Genomic DNA, 20,016 nt, shown 5'->3' with positions numbered 1-20,016 from the left:
TCATCACTATGACTCACTGCTCCAGAGCTAATCCTGAGAAGGCAAAGTTGGACTGAACTGGCAACAGTTAATGGCTCCCCAGCCATCGACCTTTTTTTCAAACTAATCATCTTACACTGGAAGTCCTAGATCAGAGAATATACAGCATTTTCTATGCCATCCCAGTACTACTAGAGGACTCTGTCATACTGGGGAAATCTGCAGACAGACAATTAGATTTAAAGGTCAGCTTTTGGCTCTGAATACTTAGATATACTCTGGCTACAAATGTTAAACAAAAATGGTCTCTTTCATGAACAACAAACTTTCAGCTTTGCAGGGGATTCTCTTCAACCAAAAGCTAAATGTCGACCCATTAAGTGTCTCCCCATTTAATGGACAACTGTAGTATTTAAACACCAATTTTATGGAATTTGTTTTATAGAATATCTGACATGCCAGTTTCTACCATGACCCTCTGCCTGGTATCAGTACTAGAATATAGTAGTACCAAGATTACTCTCTATTTTTAGTGGTGATAGATAATTCAGATTATTCTGATGACAACAATACCTTTTCATTTAGATTACATCTACACCATAGTTATCTCTGGAAAGAAGTTCTTCTCGAACATCTCTTCTGAAAAAAACTTCTTTCAAAAAAACACGATGACACACAAAAAAAGCTATCAAAAACTCAGTCCACTCTTTTGACAGAGAGCATCAGCAGAACCCCTGCTCTTTTGAAAAAACTGGCCAGTAATTGAAAAACCCAGCACCATGAGGACTGCTCTTTCAAAAAAAAAAAGGGCCAGCGGGGCATCAACACGCATTTTTTTTCTGAAAGAATCTTTCACAAAAAGGCACTCTTCCTCATGTGGGAGAGGAAGAGGGCTGACAGAAAAAGTGCTACATTCTTTCAATTGCAGATTGAAAGAGCAAATTTTGTGTGTAGACACTCCACAAGTTCTTTTAGAAAAGGCCTGGGCTTTTTTCCTAAAGAACTTGCTAGTATAGACACTGCCATAGACTTGACTTGAACGTTAACATTTAGTAGTCCAGTTCAAGCCCTTTTAGATTCTCATTATATTTCTGTTATTCATTACCATATGCAATTTGCTATTTTCTGTATCCTTTCTTATTGATAAACAGCACTTGGAAGTTTTTTGCTCTACTGAAACAGTCTAGTAACTCCTATATCAGTTCAGCAATGGCTTTGTCTTCAGATAGGAAAGAGGATATATATCATAACAGTACGATTGTACTAAAGTTTTCGGTGGGGAAGGATCCCCACTGGTTTTTTGAAACCCTTTTCCAATGTTCTGAAAAAGAGGTCAGTATTTGGTAAAATATTTAGGACTTTTTGTAAAATCAGTTTTGCTTCATGGGAAGTTAGTCAGAACATGGTTCAAATGTGTTTTTCCATCTGAAGAGAAATGTGTGGTGCATATGAAAAAATAAAGAAAACCATGAAAGATAGCTTTGTTAAATGTAAATGATATGTGTCTGTTATTCTTCTGTCTTGCAAGCTAATAAACTTAGGGCCAGTTGCATTAGAAAGCACAGTTATTAGCTTTCAGTAGAAATTAATGTGCCACAGGGAATTTACAGTACAAGAAAAATGCTCTTAAGTGTTTGGGGCCACCTGAGCCACCCACTGTAAGTGTTTTCTGGCAGCAGAGGTATTATTGTTGCCATAGCCCTGCCATATGATGGTTTTTTCCTAAGTAAATTCAGTTTTCTTACTAAAAAGCTCAGCCCCAGCCTGTCAGCAGGAAACCTGCATTTAGTTCTCATGCTGGGATAGAAGAGAAGGTTCTGAAGTTTCTGTAGCAATAGTAGAGAGTTGAGTTTAAATATTGTGAATGAGCTAAAGAAAAAGAGGCTCAGACAGTCTCCCTCCACCCCACCCCACCCCACCCACCCCAAATGCGCACTTAAAATATTGATAGCAGAGACTTCTGTGCATAGATGTTGCTTTAGTTTGCAAAAAGGAACATAAGGTACCGGATAACAAATAATTCCTGGCTTAAAATCCTGGTTTTAATAACATAGATGCAAATATTTCCTTTATTTATGTGCGTTCAAACACATTGCAGATCTAACCTCATCACGCTCATGGAATTCCAGCCTCTGAGTTATTTTGAGCTGTGTTCTTGTTCATGAGCAGAAGTTGACTGACATTGACTCAAGATGCAGTGACATACAGGAAGTGTCTTGTGCAGTGGTGATTGATTCAAACGGTGTTAGGAAAATTAGACATTAATTTTGAACAACATTTACTAATTATGATTTATTAGTAGTTTGGATTTCATTTTTATAATATCCCAATATTTTTGGTAGGCTCTGTACTTAATATAATACTCTTCTACAGACTAGTTGGGCTTCCTTGTTCACTAGCTTTCAAATATAGTTCTTTCATGTAGGAGTATAGCTGTGAACCTGAGCAACAAGCTGCTTACAACTCACAGAATAAACTTAACCTAAGAGAGGTTTTGAGTGATTGTGCAGATGATTACATAGTCAGTGTAATTCAGAGATGGAGAAAGGTCTTTGCGCCATTCCCAATACCATGCACCAATATAAAGGGCAGGCACAAACTGTCTTAAATCTATCAAAACTGAAACAGTTTTAGAAAAGCAAGTAATCACAAAAAAATTGCTCTTTGAAACAAGAGTACAAAATTAGGCTGATTTAGAGTCCTCAGTTAAGCAAAATTCTGATTGCAAACAAATTGTACAAATAAATACCATTGTTTCAGGTTGAACATGGAGTATTTGCAGTTGATCCTCAGAAAAATTCTAAATCCTGCTTCTGTTTAATTGAAATACCCCTTTGTGTAAGAGATTTTAGAGCTTCTGTTTTCTATATTAAGAGTGGTGTTAAACATTGTTGACTTTTACCCCAGATGTGGCTGTTTTCTATGGCTGATGAATTTAGCCCTATCTATTATCCCCAAACAGGATAGTTTAAAGGGATATCACAAGGTTCAATATTGGATCCAACCTTATTTCACAGCTTCATTACTGATTGACAGGTGGAAGCAGCTTAATGAAGTTTGCTGGAGATTATTAAGTTATTAAAATAGTTACTAAATTTGGAAGCAATAAAAGAAACACAGATAGACCTGGACTATGTAGAAATGAGAGTGAAAAAAAATAAAGCGTCAGAATACTATAAATATGTGGGGAAAAATCATTCAAAACACATTCAGTTACAGGAAAAAATGTTGAAACAGAAGTGTCATGACACTGTGCAGTGACAGTGGAAAACAAATTAATGAAGTATATAATGCGATATGGCAACAAGCAAAGATCATACGATTTTGGGCACTTAGATAGAGACATTGCTCCAGGAAACAGTGAAGTAATATAGTCTCTCAATTATTTCTCCCTTGCTGTTCCAGTGAGATTATACTTGAAATAATAAATAAAGGTTTGGATAGCTGTATGCTAGGAAGTTCAGAGATGCTCAACACTATATATTTAATTAATATAATCAGATGAATACCAGGCCTGTAGCTACCACTGAACTCTCACAAGTATGCAGCAATGATTAAGGAGTCTAGCAACCCTCGCTGGTATCACAGGCTATGTCTACACTATGAGATAAAATCAACCAACTCTCTTAGCCGTTGCATGTGCAAGCAAAAGGCTACTGCCTCTGCACAAAGCAAAAGGCCCCTGCCACCTGAGATAAACTGGAAAATTTCTTAACTTCAGGCAGAATGGAGTCTATGACACACCCTGCAACAGATCTGTGTAGTAGAGAGCATATACACAATTAATTATAAAAAATTCCCATCCTTCAGCTTTCCTAAAAGTCTGCCTGATGACCATAAAACTGGCTAACATAAAGAAGTTTTTACAATGGCTCTAAACTTTCTGGACTGGAAGCAAAGTTTGTTTTGTTTTGTTATGGAAAGTGGAAGACTGTTCATTGACCTTGCATAGCTGTCACTGCATTATTTTTGTATATAGATAGTAACCACAATGGCAGCAGATATAGTATTTTATGCCCCTAATTCTCTCCTGTAGTTTTATGCTGTACACCTCCCAGCTTGCCCTGGTATGAGAGAAGAATCGGGTACTTTATGATTATGAAACTGTTCAGGTAATCTTGTAACCTCAGAATGTTTTGAGTTTTATTCCAGTGAAACTGATTCTGACACAGCAAGTCAAAACCTGCAAGCATTTATGCACATGCTTAATTTTAAGCCTGTGGGTAGTCTCACTGAAGTTGATGGTAAATCACTTGCAAAGCAAGAGACTGTTTGGAAGAACAGGGGCTAGATGTGAAAGTGAAAGGTGCACACCATAGGGTTGAGTAGTTTATAAGGAAGAATCAGAAAATGGACACTTTTGTATATCCTGGTTGTTGGTATATCTGAGCTTTATTTAATCTTACTCTCCCTAAAATAGTTCTGGGTAGAAGTTAGCTGTTTTAGTGTGTAGTACTGCAAGCTAATCAAATAAAGCTGGCATGAATACATCAGCTGTTCATTCTTTCTTACATTTACTTCTTAAGTGTCATCATTCTGCCAATGAGTCTCTCTCAAGAGACTAGATGAAAACAAGGTAACAAGGAGAGAGATTATGCAAAAAAATTCTGTTCTGAACTATTGTATAGTGACTTCCACTTAATATATAGCTTCTGGTCTTTAGAATATGATTCTTATAGCTCAGTCTAATTTAAAACAAAAACAAACACCCGCCTCCCCAAACTTAGGAAAGGTGTCCACTTAATAGCATGTATTACTGAAGCTGTATGTTTGCACAGAGCAGATAAAGCTTCCAGTCAAGTTTACCCAACAGTTTGTCACCTTTCCTTGAGGGAACACACTTAGGGTATAATCTGTAGCTTAGTCTCCATGACCTGTTCAGTCCTTGGTGCCTTTGACTGCCAAGAAGTGCATGAGTTAGTGCTGTGACCCCTAAACAAGAGCAAAACTATTGATTTATCCTTCAGTTCATATGATGGTAATCTGTTACTAATCAATTTTAATGGGTGATTTGGCACTGACAGTCTCTGTAGACAATGGCCAGATTCCAGCAAGCTATTACTAATACTGTGTAAAAAATGCAGGAGAAGGTCATATCTAGAACGTTCATCATAAGCTCCGAAGGGTGCATGTGTATCTTCCATGATCTCCATTTTAGAGTTCCTTAAAAGTGGTGTCCTCCAGAAGCTGAAGTAGAAGTGTAGAGACATGGTGAAAATTGGCTTAGACAGGACTTCACTAGACCATGTGATTAACTTTAATCTCATATGTTTTGATTCCTTGTCTAAATTTTGACCACTCATCATCAGAAGAGCACATTCTGCCCCTTCCCCCTTCATTAATTGTAATCACCAGTATCTAAATAAACTGCCTCATGTTTCAAATGTCTTTTTTTTTGGGGGGGGAGGGAAGTTGAGGGGAAACAGACCAGGGAACAATAAATTGGATGATCATTTATGAAATCTAATTAAAAAAAGACGCGTAAACTTTTCTATTTCTGGCCTGCCAAGGATTTGCATCGAAGAGTATATATAACAAATCCAAAAACCATTTATTATTTTTTATTCCTCTGCATTCTGACACTGAAAAATGCCGGGACTCAGAGTCTCACATATGGCAATGGATCAGTTCAGTAAGTTCAGCCAAGCAGTAAGGCCTCACAATTGGCTTCAGCAACTCTAACATGCCTTTACCTCTGACTGATAACAAATCTGTACTGAATGTGTGAATATGCTGAGCACAAGCATATGAATGAGCCGTACGAGAGAACACATTTCAGTGGCTTTGACAATAAAGATGCTGTTACCTTCTACCTTACACAGATTTCCTATGTGACAAATGTCAGAATTATACATTTGCAATGTTAAGCACATTTTTATCCAGATAAATATTGGAAACATATTTCATACAATATTGCAAGGATTAGAGAATTCTGAAAAAAAGGAAAGTCTGACTAATACTGCAGCTGTGTAGCATTCAAGTGACTTCAAGCTATGGCCAGAAATTATTAGCTGTTGAGACCTTTGACAGTAAACAAACAAATCTACTTCTCATGATCATATATCCAGACAGTTCCTATTGGATATTGTTTACATAAACACTTTAATAGTGTCCCGTCTTTATATAGTACCTATTTTTAGCTGTTAATTAATTAAAAGAGGCTTTTGTTTAACATGTAGCCCACTTTTGGTTTCATTTTAACATATGCTAATATTCACATTACAAAAATAATTTATATTAAAATAGATCAACTTCTGTTTTGTGGAAATGTTGATGGGGAAAAAAATCAAAAACAAAACAAGCTACAGCTATGCACTGACTCCAGACATGGAAGGCTCGTGTTCCTGATGTGGAGATTATAATGAAAATAGACGGCTGAAAGAGTCCTCAAAATATCATTTAAAGCATCCTTCCTGCCTGCCCTCCCCCTGCTAAGAACATCCATGGCAAGTATTTCTTTAACTTATTCCTGAAAACATACAAGTTCCCCAAGTAACCAGCTGTAGTATTTAACTATCCTAAACTTGGAGCTAGGAATGAGATTCCCAGCTTATTTAGATACTTTTTAAAAAGTAACATATTGTAGTAGTATGGGCAATAGAAAAGAGGAAGGGCATGGACTAACCTCTGGCAATTCTTCTGAGGCTGCCAGGCCAGATTCAGCAGGACTAGATCTTACCTACACTATGCCCAGTATAGTTCTATCCAGGGCACTAGTTTGAAAGTGAACTTGCTTGAGTACATCTATGTGAACTGGACATCACATCATAAGGCCTGTCTTAATTTGGAGACAGGTTAGAATATTTATCATGTTACCTATCCTTAACCTCCCTTCCTGTAAACTAAGCAGGTGATCCCTCCTTATCCTAACCTCAGTAGACATAGAGAACAACTGTTCATTGTCCTCTCTTTGAACAGACTTTCATATATTTGAACAATGTCTCCCCTCAGCCTTCTCTTCTTTAGAATAATCAAGACCAATTCTTTCAACCTTTCCACGTAGGACATGTTACCTTAACCTCTTATTTTTGATGCTATCGGCCGTGTATACACTAGCCCCAAACTTCGAAATGGCCATGCAAATGGCCATTTTGAAATTTACTAATGAAGCGCTGAAATGCATATTCAGCGCTTCATTAGCATGCGGGCGGCCGCGGCACTTCAAAATTGACGCGCCTCGCCACCGCGCGGCTCGTCCCGACGGGGCTCCTTTTCAAAAGGACCCCGCCTACTTCAAAGTCCCCTTATTCCCACCAGCTCATGGGAATAAGGGGACTTCGAAGTAGGTGGGGTCCTTTCGAAAAGAAGTCCCCTTATTCCCATGAGCTGGTGGGAATAAGGGGACTTTGAAGTAGGCGGGGTCCTTTTGAAAAGGAGCCCCGTCTGGACGAGCCGCGCGGTGGCGAGGCGCGTCAATTTTGAAGTGCCGCGGCCGCCCGCATGCTAATGAAGCGCTGAATATGCATTTCAGCGCTTCATTAGTAAACTTTGAAATGGCCATTTGAGTGGCCATTTCGAAGTTTGGGGCTAGTGTAGATGTAGCCATCCTCTGGCATCTTTCCAATTTGTTCACATCTTTCTTAAAAGGTGATGTCCAAAACATACAATAGTCCAGTGACAGCTTTACCACTGATAATTGTCTTACATAGGACACTCCTGTTAATTCATACTAGAATGATATTTGCCTTCTTTGCAGCAGTGTCAATGTTGACTCACTTTCTATTTGTGATCTACTAGAACAGGGGTCAGCAACCTTTCCGAGACAGAGTGCTGAAATGTGAACTTGTGACTTCTATGTGCAGAGCCAGTGATACTTTTTAAAGTCACCAACAGTCTTACTTACAACAGCTTCATTAATAAATAAAAAAGGTGCAGAGCTTTACTGTTTAGGTGGTGGTTAGTAGCATTAGTTGGCCTTTTGTTAATCCACAGGCAGTATGGTGTTGAGCAAGGTCCTGGCTGCATGGGGAAGGAGAAGCAGGGGGCTGAGCTCCACTTTGCATGTCAATGAAAATCAGCTCACATACCACTCTTGGCACCTATGCCAGGGGTTGCTGACCCCTGTACTAAAACCTTTTTCTGGAAAATGAAAAAGCTGGATAACATAGCCAAGGCACCTGACCCACAATGATGGGGAAACTCTTGAAACAGTCACACAGATAAACCTTAAGAGCAACGAAGGGTCCTGTGGCACCCTATAGACTAACAGAAAAATTTTGAGCATGAGCTCTCGTGAGCACAGACTCACTTCATCAGATGCTGTGCTCACTTCATCAGTCTGTGTCCATGAAATCTCATGCTCAAAACTTTTCTGTTGGTCTATAAGGTGCCACAGTACCCTTCATTGCTGTTACAGATCCAGACTAACACGGCTACCCCTCCGATACTTGACAGATAAACCTTGTTCACAGCTACTGTAGTGTTACTCCATTCATTTTCAGAGAGCATAGACTTGTCATAAATGTAGAATTTGTTCTTGTTTATGTATAGAAAGACTGTAATGGAAATTCAAAGTTTTATTTATCCAGGGAAAAATACAATGTGAGGATTGCCCACAAATTTTCTGTTTATCCAATGTGAGGATGCTGCCCTGTCAGTTTGTCTCACTTTTGAGCAGCTAGGTCCATTTCCAGATTTAAGAAAGTAGTTCAGGCTGTAATTACCACCAAAATTGTTGACTAATAATATTCGTGATGGAGACACTTGAAACAGCTCCTGATCTCCCTTACTCCATATTTACTCCTATGAATTGAGATTTAAATTTGATCTTCAAACTACAATTTGGACTAAGACAATTAAGTTTATGTAACACACTACAGGAGAGCACTGATGTATAGTTTCCAAAAACCCAAGCAAAATTACTGACAATTTGTAGGGTTTGTACACATATAGTGCAGCAATTGTGAGAACTTTTCTGTTTACACAACTTCTCTGTGTGGAATTCAGATAGCTATTCCATGGAACACTGAAAAGATGGACTTAAAACTAACGCTTTTACATCTGTGATACTGTAAACTCCAACTCAAAGCCTCAGTTACAACACTTTTCTGAGTCTATCGTGAGTATTATCTTATCCTACCTTATCTTATCTTGGCATCCAGGAGTCAGTTTCTGCAAGAGAAGGAAGAGGAAGCACTTTTTATTAACTGCACAAGTATTTCTGTCACTATGAACCTATTTTGACATCTGGAAACATCTAGTTTGCACAGGGAATGCTCAAATCTTTATATAGCATGTGTTAGCATACACTAAATCAATTTATATATATTCTCACAACTAGAACAATAACATATAACATGAATATCAGTTTATCAATGGTCCAAACAACAAAGAATGGTCTAAACAGCAAAGCTTTTACATGGGAAACAGGCAAGAAAGGGAGATCTTTACAAATACAATTCATAGAACACTACCCCATAAACAAGCATCTTATTTTAAAGTAAGACTGAGTTTGCATTACGCAAGACAAAAATTTCTTTTAGATCTTCGTTCTGCTCTCTGCCATGCCTGCTAAATGAAATGTCGCCAGTATTATCAGATTCTATGTTTGTTGAGGTTCCACAGCCCAGAGTAAAAGCTACTTTCTCACAGAAGAAACAGCAAGCAGGAGAGCCCTCATAATGTGCATAAAAGTAATTGACAGGTTTAAGGCAAGTTTAGCATGTAATTTTATTTTATGTTTACAATAGTTAAATTGATTAAATACAATGACTCTGAAAAGGTTTTTAAATCATGTTTTGTCATAAAATAGAAAATCCCATAAAGTGCAGTGTTTATGGCAAGGTAATATGATTAAAGGAACTACTGAGGTAAAATTTTCCAAAGTGATTTAGGTGCCTAAATCTTTTTTTGAAAGTCAGCAAGACTTAGGTAAAGGCCTACCTAGGGGCATTCTCAAAAGGCAGTTAATCTTCTTATGGCATTAAGTCTCATTACATTTCAGTGCACCTGGTGTGGAAGAAATGGGAAGGCCCCAAAGTAGCCAAGCCCACCTCAGCCCTGCTCTTGTTACTGGTCTTTCTCCTGTTAATCTGTTCAGGCATCCCTTCCACCTCCAGTGAGATGGAGAAGGGGATAGAACATTGACAAAATCTAACAAAGTGTACATTCTTGGTGAAATATTTTCTAAATGAATATGCATGTCCAGTGTTTGCAGATGGGCTTGAATCAGATGGACCCTGATTCTATGAACAGTTACCTATGAGTAACTTTATATTAATGGAATTTATTGAAGCCAGTAGGACTACTCATGTTTGCATAATTACTCATGTGTAAGTGCTTGCAGGACTGCAAACTTCCGTTTGTGTCTGTATTCTAGTTGGCTAGAGTCAATATTGAAATTTGCATCTTGCTAGACCTGAGCTTCCTGAAAATATGTGGGTTCAGCTCTGCTATTGCATTTTAGAGCAATGAAAGAAAATGAGGCCTCAATTTTAACACTGTTCATGTTGAGTCCACAAGGAATTTTATTTTGAATTTTAATAGTAACTAAAAAATTATTAATTCTGAATTCCCTGCATCTGAATGAAGATAATTAAATACCCCTCTGAAACCATCCACTACTCACGCATCTGACAAAGCGGGTCTTTGCCCACGAAAGCTTATGCTCCAAAATATCTGTTAGTCTATAAGGTGCCACAAGACTTCTTGTTGTTCTTGAAGCTACAGACTTACATCGCTACCTCTCTGATATAAAAACTCTTCTGTGATTATATGGCCTCCAGGATGTTCTAGTAGAAGCAGAGTATTTGAACTATTCAGTAGTGGTATAGAGATAGTAGGTCTGCAGCCCAAAATATTCAGCAGTACAGGGCCAAAATAAATCAAATTTTAATAATACAAATGCTCTTTCATTGCAAGGGAAGAGAAGAGAAAACTTTAGGAGCTGGAACGTAGGTCTTAAAGTTCTAGAATGGTTAACACTTTACCAGAATGTGACTGGTTCAAACAGAATTTATCCTGAGAAACAGGATATCACCTCTCCATTCATGCTGGGTTCAGGCCAAAAAAATATAATGGCACAGTATATGCCATTGGATATAACAAAATGAAGAATCTGACTATAGTTAGAGTGAGATTATGAAACTCTGAAGAGTTACTAGCATCAAAGAGCTTCTATTAAATACCTTGCATGGTGGTCTGATCCTGAGTGGTAGAGAGATTTTATAATTCCTCATTTTACACAGGAAGAAGTGAGACACACAGAAAGTTAAATGCCTGATTGTGCTTCCTTTGAAATAAATAAGAAAACTCCACTAGATGTCAGTGTTGCAGGATTGGGCCCTCAGTGATTTACTTGTCCAGCTTTACACAGGAATTCACTACAGCTCTCTCTCTCTCTCTTTTTTGAAGCCAAATCATCTTTTTCCAGGGTAGCCACTATAGCATCCTCAGAATACCAGTAATTCCAGCACTTTCAGGAACATTAAAAGTAGAAAGGAAGTGGGAGGGATTGTTAAAGATATCAATTTTCCCTTGAGTTTACCGTGGTTATTGGCAAGCAGCTTTCTTGCTTTGCTGGGGTAAAATAGACAAAATGGATTGAAAAAGGAGACAGGATGGGGAGGCAATCAAGAGGGCTTGGTACTGAATCTGGAGCAAAACTGAAAGTCCAAAAGACTGTGGCTGTCTATGCTAAGGATAATGTACTGGGTGAAGCCACTGTATCCAGTTCTGCTCCTGGGCACTATTCTGGCTGACTTTGAAGCTCTGCACTAGTCTTTGCAATGAGGTAGTGCAGAAGGCAAACTTTGAAGCATGGTGAGTCCCAGAGCACATCCTTTTAGGTCCAGTTGGGAGGCCCTACCTTCGTCCCTTCTTGCATATGGATAGAAATACTCACATGCTGCTAGTCAGAGTTATATTTGGGGTGGTTTGGGGTGGGCAAACTTGAACCTCTAAATATTATAGCAAATAATCATTTTTTTAAAAAGTATAACTTATATGTGTAGTTTTAAACCTTGTATGTTTCAAATGTCCAAATCCCTAAAGCATAATAGGGATTTCACAAATCTGTCGGTTACTTGACCTTCCCTATGCTAGAAAAACATCTTTTCATCACAAATATTTGATGTAACTGAACCTTTGTGGCCATATTCATGGGAGCTATGATTTGAAGTGAAAAAATATCCCTTTGTTTAAAAAAAATGTTATTAATGACATGCACCTGGGCTGTTCAAGAAGCCAATACACCATATCTAACAGAGAGTAGATACAAAAAGATGACCCTGCAGTTGAATTGCTTAATTAGCATGGATTAAGACTAACAAATGGCAGATTTCCTTTTTCAAGCAAGAAAAATTATGAAAGATAAGCATGTAATATGTAGAATAAAGACACTTTTTTTTAAAAAAAAGGGTATTTTTGCTAAATGATCAAAATGTAGTTTGGAAAGATAATGATTGTAATGTACCTTAAATAATTTAAAACTGTATTGTGTAGGTTCTCAGAGAGTATAAGCCACAGTTAAACTATTGTCATCAGAGTAGTTCCAGGAGAGTCCTTGCATTTCAAAATTAGCCACTGGGGAATTAAAATTAGGAAAAGTGAAAATACTATGTAATTTTGTATGGAACCTAATTTATTTTGTCATATTAAGTTATATAGTTCAAATGGAAGAACATGAAACAACTAAGCTTGTATGCTAACACCAAGATAGAGTTTATCATATAGGCTGTGTCTACACTTGGCCAAAATTTCAAAAGGGCCAGCTAATGGCCAAATTGGAGAATACTAATGAGGTGCTGAAATGTATATTCAGCTCCTCATTAGCATGCTGCTGACCACGGCTTGTCAACATGGGGCCCTTTTCCAAAGGACCCTGCAAACATCAAAATCCCTGTATTCCTATCTTATCCCAGTCAATTTGGCCACTAGCACGGCCCTTTTGAAATTTTGGCCAAGTGTAGACATGGCCATAAAGTTCTTTGTAATTCATAATCTCTTTATTCATCATAGATTTACCAAGACAGTTGCAGTACAGGATCATCTATGATACGAAATATCTAGCCAAAATTATTGATTGGTTTATTAATTTATTATGTTGTAGATGGACTGTTGTTCAAGTTCTATGAACAATCTAAAACATTTTGGTTAGTATGACCAAAACTTGATCTCTTCACATTTACAGCCAAAAACTTTCAGAATTGAGTTCACTCCCAATTTTCTTTTTTCATGCTTGACAATTCTGGGAAATATGGACTACATCTAGGCAAAGTTATGAAAGGATGCAGGTTTTCACCCTGAAGTCAGACCAACATTGGCAATTTCAGCTGAATTTGTCTTTGCGCTTTGGCTACAGTTACACTACAGCACTCTGTCAACAGAAGTCACTGTCAGAAGAGATTTCCCGATAAAACTTCTATCAACAGAGTGCAGCCATGCTCAAAAGCCAAATAGAAGAGTGCTCCGCCCTGTCGACAGAGCAACTGAACTGTCTGGCCACTTTCTCGACAAAACAGGAACCTGGAAGCACAGCAGATAGGACTGTCCATTGTTCTGGATGCCATGTCTGTCAAGAGAAGGCACCCCAGAGAGTCCACATCGATTTTTGTTGATAGAATCTGTCAACAACAGTGTTACACCTCATGGCTGAGAGGCAGAACACTGCCGGAGAAAGTGTTGAGTTTTGTCAACAAACTGTTGGACAAAATGCATTTTGTGTGTGGACATTCTACCAGTTTTGTCCACAAAACTGGGATTTTTGTTGGCAAAATTTGTTAGTGTAACCATAGGCTTTATTTATTTTCTATGCTTTCAAAAATAATTTATGTTTAAAAGCATGGTTTTTAAAAAAACTAAAATTTTTAGTAATTTTTCTTTAGTTTTCATTTGAGGACAGAGCTGATCGTCCGCTTTATGTACATTCTCCTTATTCTAGTCGAGCAGTAAAAATAAAAGCAGCATTAATCAATGGAAACATGGACCATTAATAAAGGAAATGCTAGCATAGTTATTTTTAACCATATTCTTCAGTACATTCCATTTGCTTTGTAGTACTCAGATGACAGAAAATGGCTGTGAATTTAGATAAAGCAGACTTATGGATGCTTTGCATTGCCAGCATGGCACCAAATGGCAAAATTGTACTCAGGAATCTGCCTCATTCTGTTCTCTAAACTCTATTATTTCCATTCATATTCCACCAAATACTTTTGTGCACCAGAAGCAGTTATTGAAAAACAGGGACAGACATATAGAAAATAATGATTTTGTTTTGTTTCAACATTACAGTTTCACTTAATTTTTAGGAAGCTTCTGCTGATAATGTAATACATGCTAATTCAGCTGTGAAAACATGCATAGTATTCCCTAATGCAGAACACTTAATACCTATGATATCTTTCCAAGGGGCACACTCTTGACAAATGCATAATTTTCAAAACCATGTGGGTATTACAAATGAGGTGGGGGCTTGGAAAAGGCTTTTTTATTAAAAACATAGCCAAGTAAAGAAAAAAGGGATTCTGCATTGTTATAGATTGTGCTCTATATCGGTCACTAAAGGAAAGAAAAGAAGAACATATTTGAGCCAAAATCAACAAACATCCAGTTACTCTGCATTCCAAATCCTCTGGTTTAGAGCTTTTCACTGAAAGAACGTCATAAGTCAAGGATGTCAAGACTGGAGTTGTGTGCAGTTTCTCTGGCAATCTCAAATCCTTTCCTACCTATAACCACATATAATAGGAACGTGTGTGTTTAACTGTGTGCTTACCTATATGTGTGTAAATAGCCTTTCAGAAATCAGAAAAAAATGCACAATCTTGTCTATGCACACATACAGGGGTACAATGAAGAAGTTAAGCTCTGGCTCCTGAGAAAACATGGAAGTAACTGTATCCTGAGGATTGTTAAGCTAACACACTATTAAATATACCATCTAACATTGTTCTTTTTTTTTTTCTTCACTCTTGCAGCTACCACATGTGATGGAAGAAATCCAAGTTAAACACTTTCACCAGAGCATGCTCCAAGACAGATGACTCGGCCTCGGCCTTGGCCAATACAATACATTTCTATTCTCTATTTATTTTTGTAGTTCAAAGATCTGGCAGTAACCTATTTGATGCCTGCCATCAGGACCAGTACTACTTCTGATTACTGCCGTGAGATTTTCAAGCCCATAGACAGCATGCACTCCAGCATATGTCAGTGACAAAGGTAGACTATGTACAAATAGCAGGAGAATTCTCTGCAAATGGAAGTTGGCTTTTTTCTTTCACTTTGAAACCTGTGATGATGGACTGCCAACTTGCAGACCTTGCTTAAATCACAGCAACAACATGAAAGATTTTTTTTGTTTTGTTTTGTTTTGTTTTCTTCCCTATTCATCTTAGGTCATTCAGGAAATCAGTGATAAGTTTGCCATGAAAAACTCCATCTTCTCCCTAAAGTTGGCATGTTCGTTCTTAGCTATAGGTTTTGTTTTTGTTATAAGTGCAATTATATCATAGAGAGCAGGACTTTCCTCTTCTTTTAGCAGATGATTTCTTCCCCCTCCCATCCTCCCACCAAACTTCATATAATGTAACTATCAGATATTACAAAACAAAGGACAACTATCATATCTCCACAAAAAAGGAATGGTCAAATAAGGTCTGGTTCAAGACTATAAGTGAAGGATGGGACAAAATATATACTGGGCACAGTATGGAAGGAATGGCTGAAGTAAAATCTGTGGCTCCTTGTGTGTCCCTTTTAGAAGATAGAATGGTTTGTAGCAGCAGAACAACCTTTAATCACTATTCTGGCTTCTTCTCATGCTCTGCCTCTTCCACATTGTGAGGAATAAGCTGGGCTCAGCTAGGCAAGAGGTGATTGACTCTTTCCAGCCTGGCACCCTCCTAATGTACTGCAACTGGACTGCTTCTTCTGCCAAAGAGGCCTCTGAAGTGTGGGGCAAGTCCAGCCTCTGCCACTCTATTGTTTGCTACAGCTGCAGAAACACCCATCTGAGGGTGTTCTTTCTAAGAAGAAGATACCTGACTACTGCAGAGAAAGGAATTATTAGAGATATACACTTGATTTTTTACAAATACCCCTAACATTGCTCATCCAAGTAGTCCCACTGGAACCAATAGGACTGCTCATATGAGAAAAGCAGTACACACACAAAGTAAATAAACATTCCACCCCTTAGATAAATTACTGCAAATTTATCGTCTATAATCCAGTTTAGCTACAGTTTATATGACTAATAGAAAAATTTACTACCATCCTCATAAATGAGAGTAAATTTTTCGGATTTGTGTCAACCAAAGACTCTAGGATCCCTTTGGTTTAATCATCCTTGTTGTGGTAGCCTGCAGAGATTTTCTTTGGTTTTGCTTTCATTTTTTTATGGAGGCTTCATAAATTTTGAATGCAAGGTACTGCAGCTTGCCACAATTTTTTTTCCTGATAACCTGTCTTCATTAACTTTCATGGTTTTACATGAAGAACTGTAAGCACTTGAGGTCTAGTCTATGTTACCACGCCCACTTTTGAGTGCTCAATTCACAATACTTATAATTCATCGTTTCTGTCTGTAAAATTGCTGAGATCTCATTGCGAGATCACAGCACAACACCATTTTTCATCTCTATCTTGTTTAGTCTGGGCTTGTTCATGTTCATAAGAATACCTGAAGTACATTATTGTAAAATAATCTATAATAATATGCATATGTTTCAAGCAATAATTTCACAGTTTTCATGAAAGATAACACACCATATTTCACAAAAGTCTCACCCTATTGTATCCTGGTGCCAATTTATCCCTGTGAGGAATATGGAGTTCTTCTCATGGAGCAAAATAGTGATAGTTTCTATTATAAATCTCATGTATCTTGCAAATGTGCAATTACTCTTCACAAGTGCCCAGATGGGGATTATATCTCATTATATTAAGTGCTGTGCAAAAAACAAATGTCTGTCTTTAATTTATGGGCTTGGAAGCTTCAAGAAGATCGTATCAACTGATGAATAAACCACAAATGTTTCAGAGATTCAGACTGAATATGTACCCAAATGATTGCAGGCTTATCTTAACCTGTCCAAAATGTGTAAGCCTCTGGAGTATGCAAAACTAGGCTGAAACCACAATAGCCTACCTCATAAGGTTTCCGCAATATCCTTTTACTTTTATTGAACTGTCTTTTAGACACATTGCCATTTGCTAGTACATTAGCACTTTCATTTCTAACCTTTCTCATCTAAAAAGCATAGATAAGTGGGAAAATTGAAGGTTTTTTTTTGGGGGGTGGGAAATAGAAGTGTTGTGTTTGTTTGTTTGTTTTAATATTAACTTCAGAAAAAGTCTATTTGGGATAAGTTGTAAATGCTGGGTAAAGGTTTGTATTGATTCTTATCTCCTGCTTCACCCAGTAATGGCCAGCCTACTCTAGTCAGGCCTACACATACGAGCTAATTGCTAGTGCTTCCTTGTGGTAGATGTCTGGTGGGAAGGCCTCCCAGGATCAGACAAATGGGTTGGTAAAGGTCTTAAAAATAAAGTGCTGGTTAAAGAAATGAAACGGTGTGAGGTTAGGGGCTTCTATGGTTGTGACAGCAGGGAGTCAACTTCCCCTTTTTTATAGCCTACCTAACCCACTCCTAGAAGAGGGGATGAAAGCCCAGAAGTGGAATTACTGTTGGGACCTGGATGGAAAATGAGGGGGAGATGGTAACAGCCCCCCATGTATAATAAGGTCCTGGCAGTTTGCTGGTGAGACTGACTGGAAAAGGGGAGAACTAATGGAAGCTCCATCAGTAAATGCCAAATAAACAGGGTATTACCTTCACTGAACACTGTTATCTGCCAGGTAGTTCCAGACATCTAATAGTAAAGTTGAGGACTGATGAAATCCATATCAAGTGTCTTCTGTCCTTCTTTCAGTATAGCTGGATAATGACTAGCCTTCTCTATTCAGGGCTAAAAATAAGTCCCCAACTCCTAGCACCCTTTTCTAATAAAAACCAATCTAAGTATTTCTGTTCAGAATTTAAAAACACATGTATGATTGAAACAAAAATGCAGTCAAGTATCACTTTAAAGACTTTAAAATAATTTATTGGCGAGCTTTCATGAGACAGACCCACTTCTTCAGACTATAGCCATACCAGAACAGATTCAATATTTAAGGCACAGAGAACCAAAAATAGTAATCAAGGTTGACAAATCAGAAAAAAAATTATCAGGGTGAACGATGGGGTGGGCCATTCTGTTAATGACTTAAAGGTTTGAGTCTTACAGAAGAGGAATTTTCACAACAGTCTTGAGAGAGAGGCTGCTGAAATCTCTTTTATATTCAAATTTGACACATTAACATGTGGTTTGAACTGGGATGTGAATTTTCTGAATCATTATAGGGGCTCTTTTGCATACTTGGCTTAATCTAATTCTTGACTCCCTCTACTCCCACCCTGCCACCTTCCCCTCTACTCTCTGATTTGCTCACCTTGATAATTTTTGTCTGATTTGTCAACCTTGATTGCTATTTTTGGTTCTCTGTGCCTTAAATATTGAGTCGGTTTTGGTATGGCTATGGCGTGAAGAAGTGGGTCTGTCCCATGAAAGCTCACCTAATAAATTATTTTGTTAGTCTTTAAAGTGCTACTTGACTGCTTTTTTGTTTTGATAGTATATAGACTAGCACAGCTTTCTCTCTGTTACATATAATTTGTTTCTTTTTATGTTCTCATGCAAAATTCTGTAGGTTTACTTTAGCTTTGGAGTATCTCTCTGGAGAAACCTCTTGTTATCTATCTGAAAACTTTGCTTATTTCAATTTAATTTGCCTTTGCTATGGAACATTTTAATCATTTATCACAAAGGAAGTGCTCCTAGACAACCTCAAATGGAGATAAAAGAATAAGATAAATATATCCTTGCATTTTACTGCTGTACTCAGAATCATTGTTCAATGATTCATTTCAATTCTCTCTGTCTCTGTCTGTCTCTCTCTCATACACACAACACAGGTATTTTGGAAGCTAATGTGATAACTTTGGGAGAGAAACACTAAACTTTTATTTGATTCCTCCACTCTTTTCTGCTGTGGTACAGACAACACTTTAGACTTGTATGGACTTGGATATAATAAATATATGGAATTAAATCTCTGATAGGAGAGTCACAAAATCTATAAAATAAAAATTTTAAGGATATCTCTTATTTTGCACACGCAAGTTTATTTATAATCCTGAAAACATTTAAGAGTGTTGTAAGTAGTGAGTTTTGGCAAGAGAACCATGGTTTTGTTGACAAAACTGGTGGAACATCCACACATAAATTGGGTTTGCTGAGTATACGGCAACAAAAGTCAGCACTTACCCTGACAACCTTCTGCCTCTCCCAGATGAGGAAAAGCACTTATTGTCAACAGGTTCTGTCAACAAAAAAACTGCGTGGATGATCTGGGGGGGTTTCTCTCAACAGATAGGGATTCCAGGACAATGGGCAGCCCTGTCTGACAGGGTTCCAGGTGTCTGTTTTGTCAGGAGATTGGCTAGGCAGTCAACAGAGCACAGCCATCTTTCAATTGGCTTTTGCGTGTGGTTGCACTGTCGACAGGATTTTTGTTGGGAAATCTCGTCTGACAATAACTTCTGTAGATGGATCACTGTAGTGTAACCGTAGCCTACATGTTTAGGGTTCCCATCCACAGTTTTAGTACGTGTTACTTTCACAAGTTTAAAGGCAAGTTATAATGATGGATGTTTAGTGTGCACATAGTGTATTTCCCTTTCTCTATAGAATGGGATCCAAACATTTTTTCTGGACACACAAACTCCTTAGAAGCAAGTGATTAATAGTCCTACAGTAATATTCAAATTCCCTGTGAAGAATTGTGATTTAAGTTCCATTTACTGGATTTTTTTCACTCTTGATGAGACGTAAGCCAGAGAGGATTAAGCTGGATATTCATATCAGGTCGATTTTGCAGGAATGGCAGTTAGGAAAGACGCACAGCTTAAAATGCAGCCTAATGTGCATACCCCATAAAAATCTAACTGGGTCCAAAATGGGCTTACTTTAAAAATCTTTCAACGACAT

This window comes from Carettochelys insculpta, chromosome 4 (assembly GCF_033958435.1).
Source record: "Carettochelys insculpta isolate YL-2023 chromosome 4, ASM3395843v1, whole genome shotgun sequence".
NCBI lineage: Eukaryota > Metazoa > Chordata > Testudines > Carettochelyidae > Carettochelys > Carettochelys insculpta.
Note: the sequence above shows the minus strand (reverse complement) of the source record.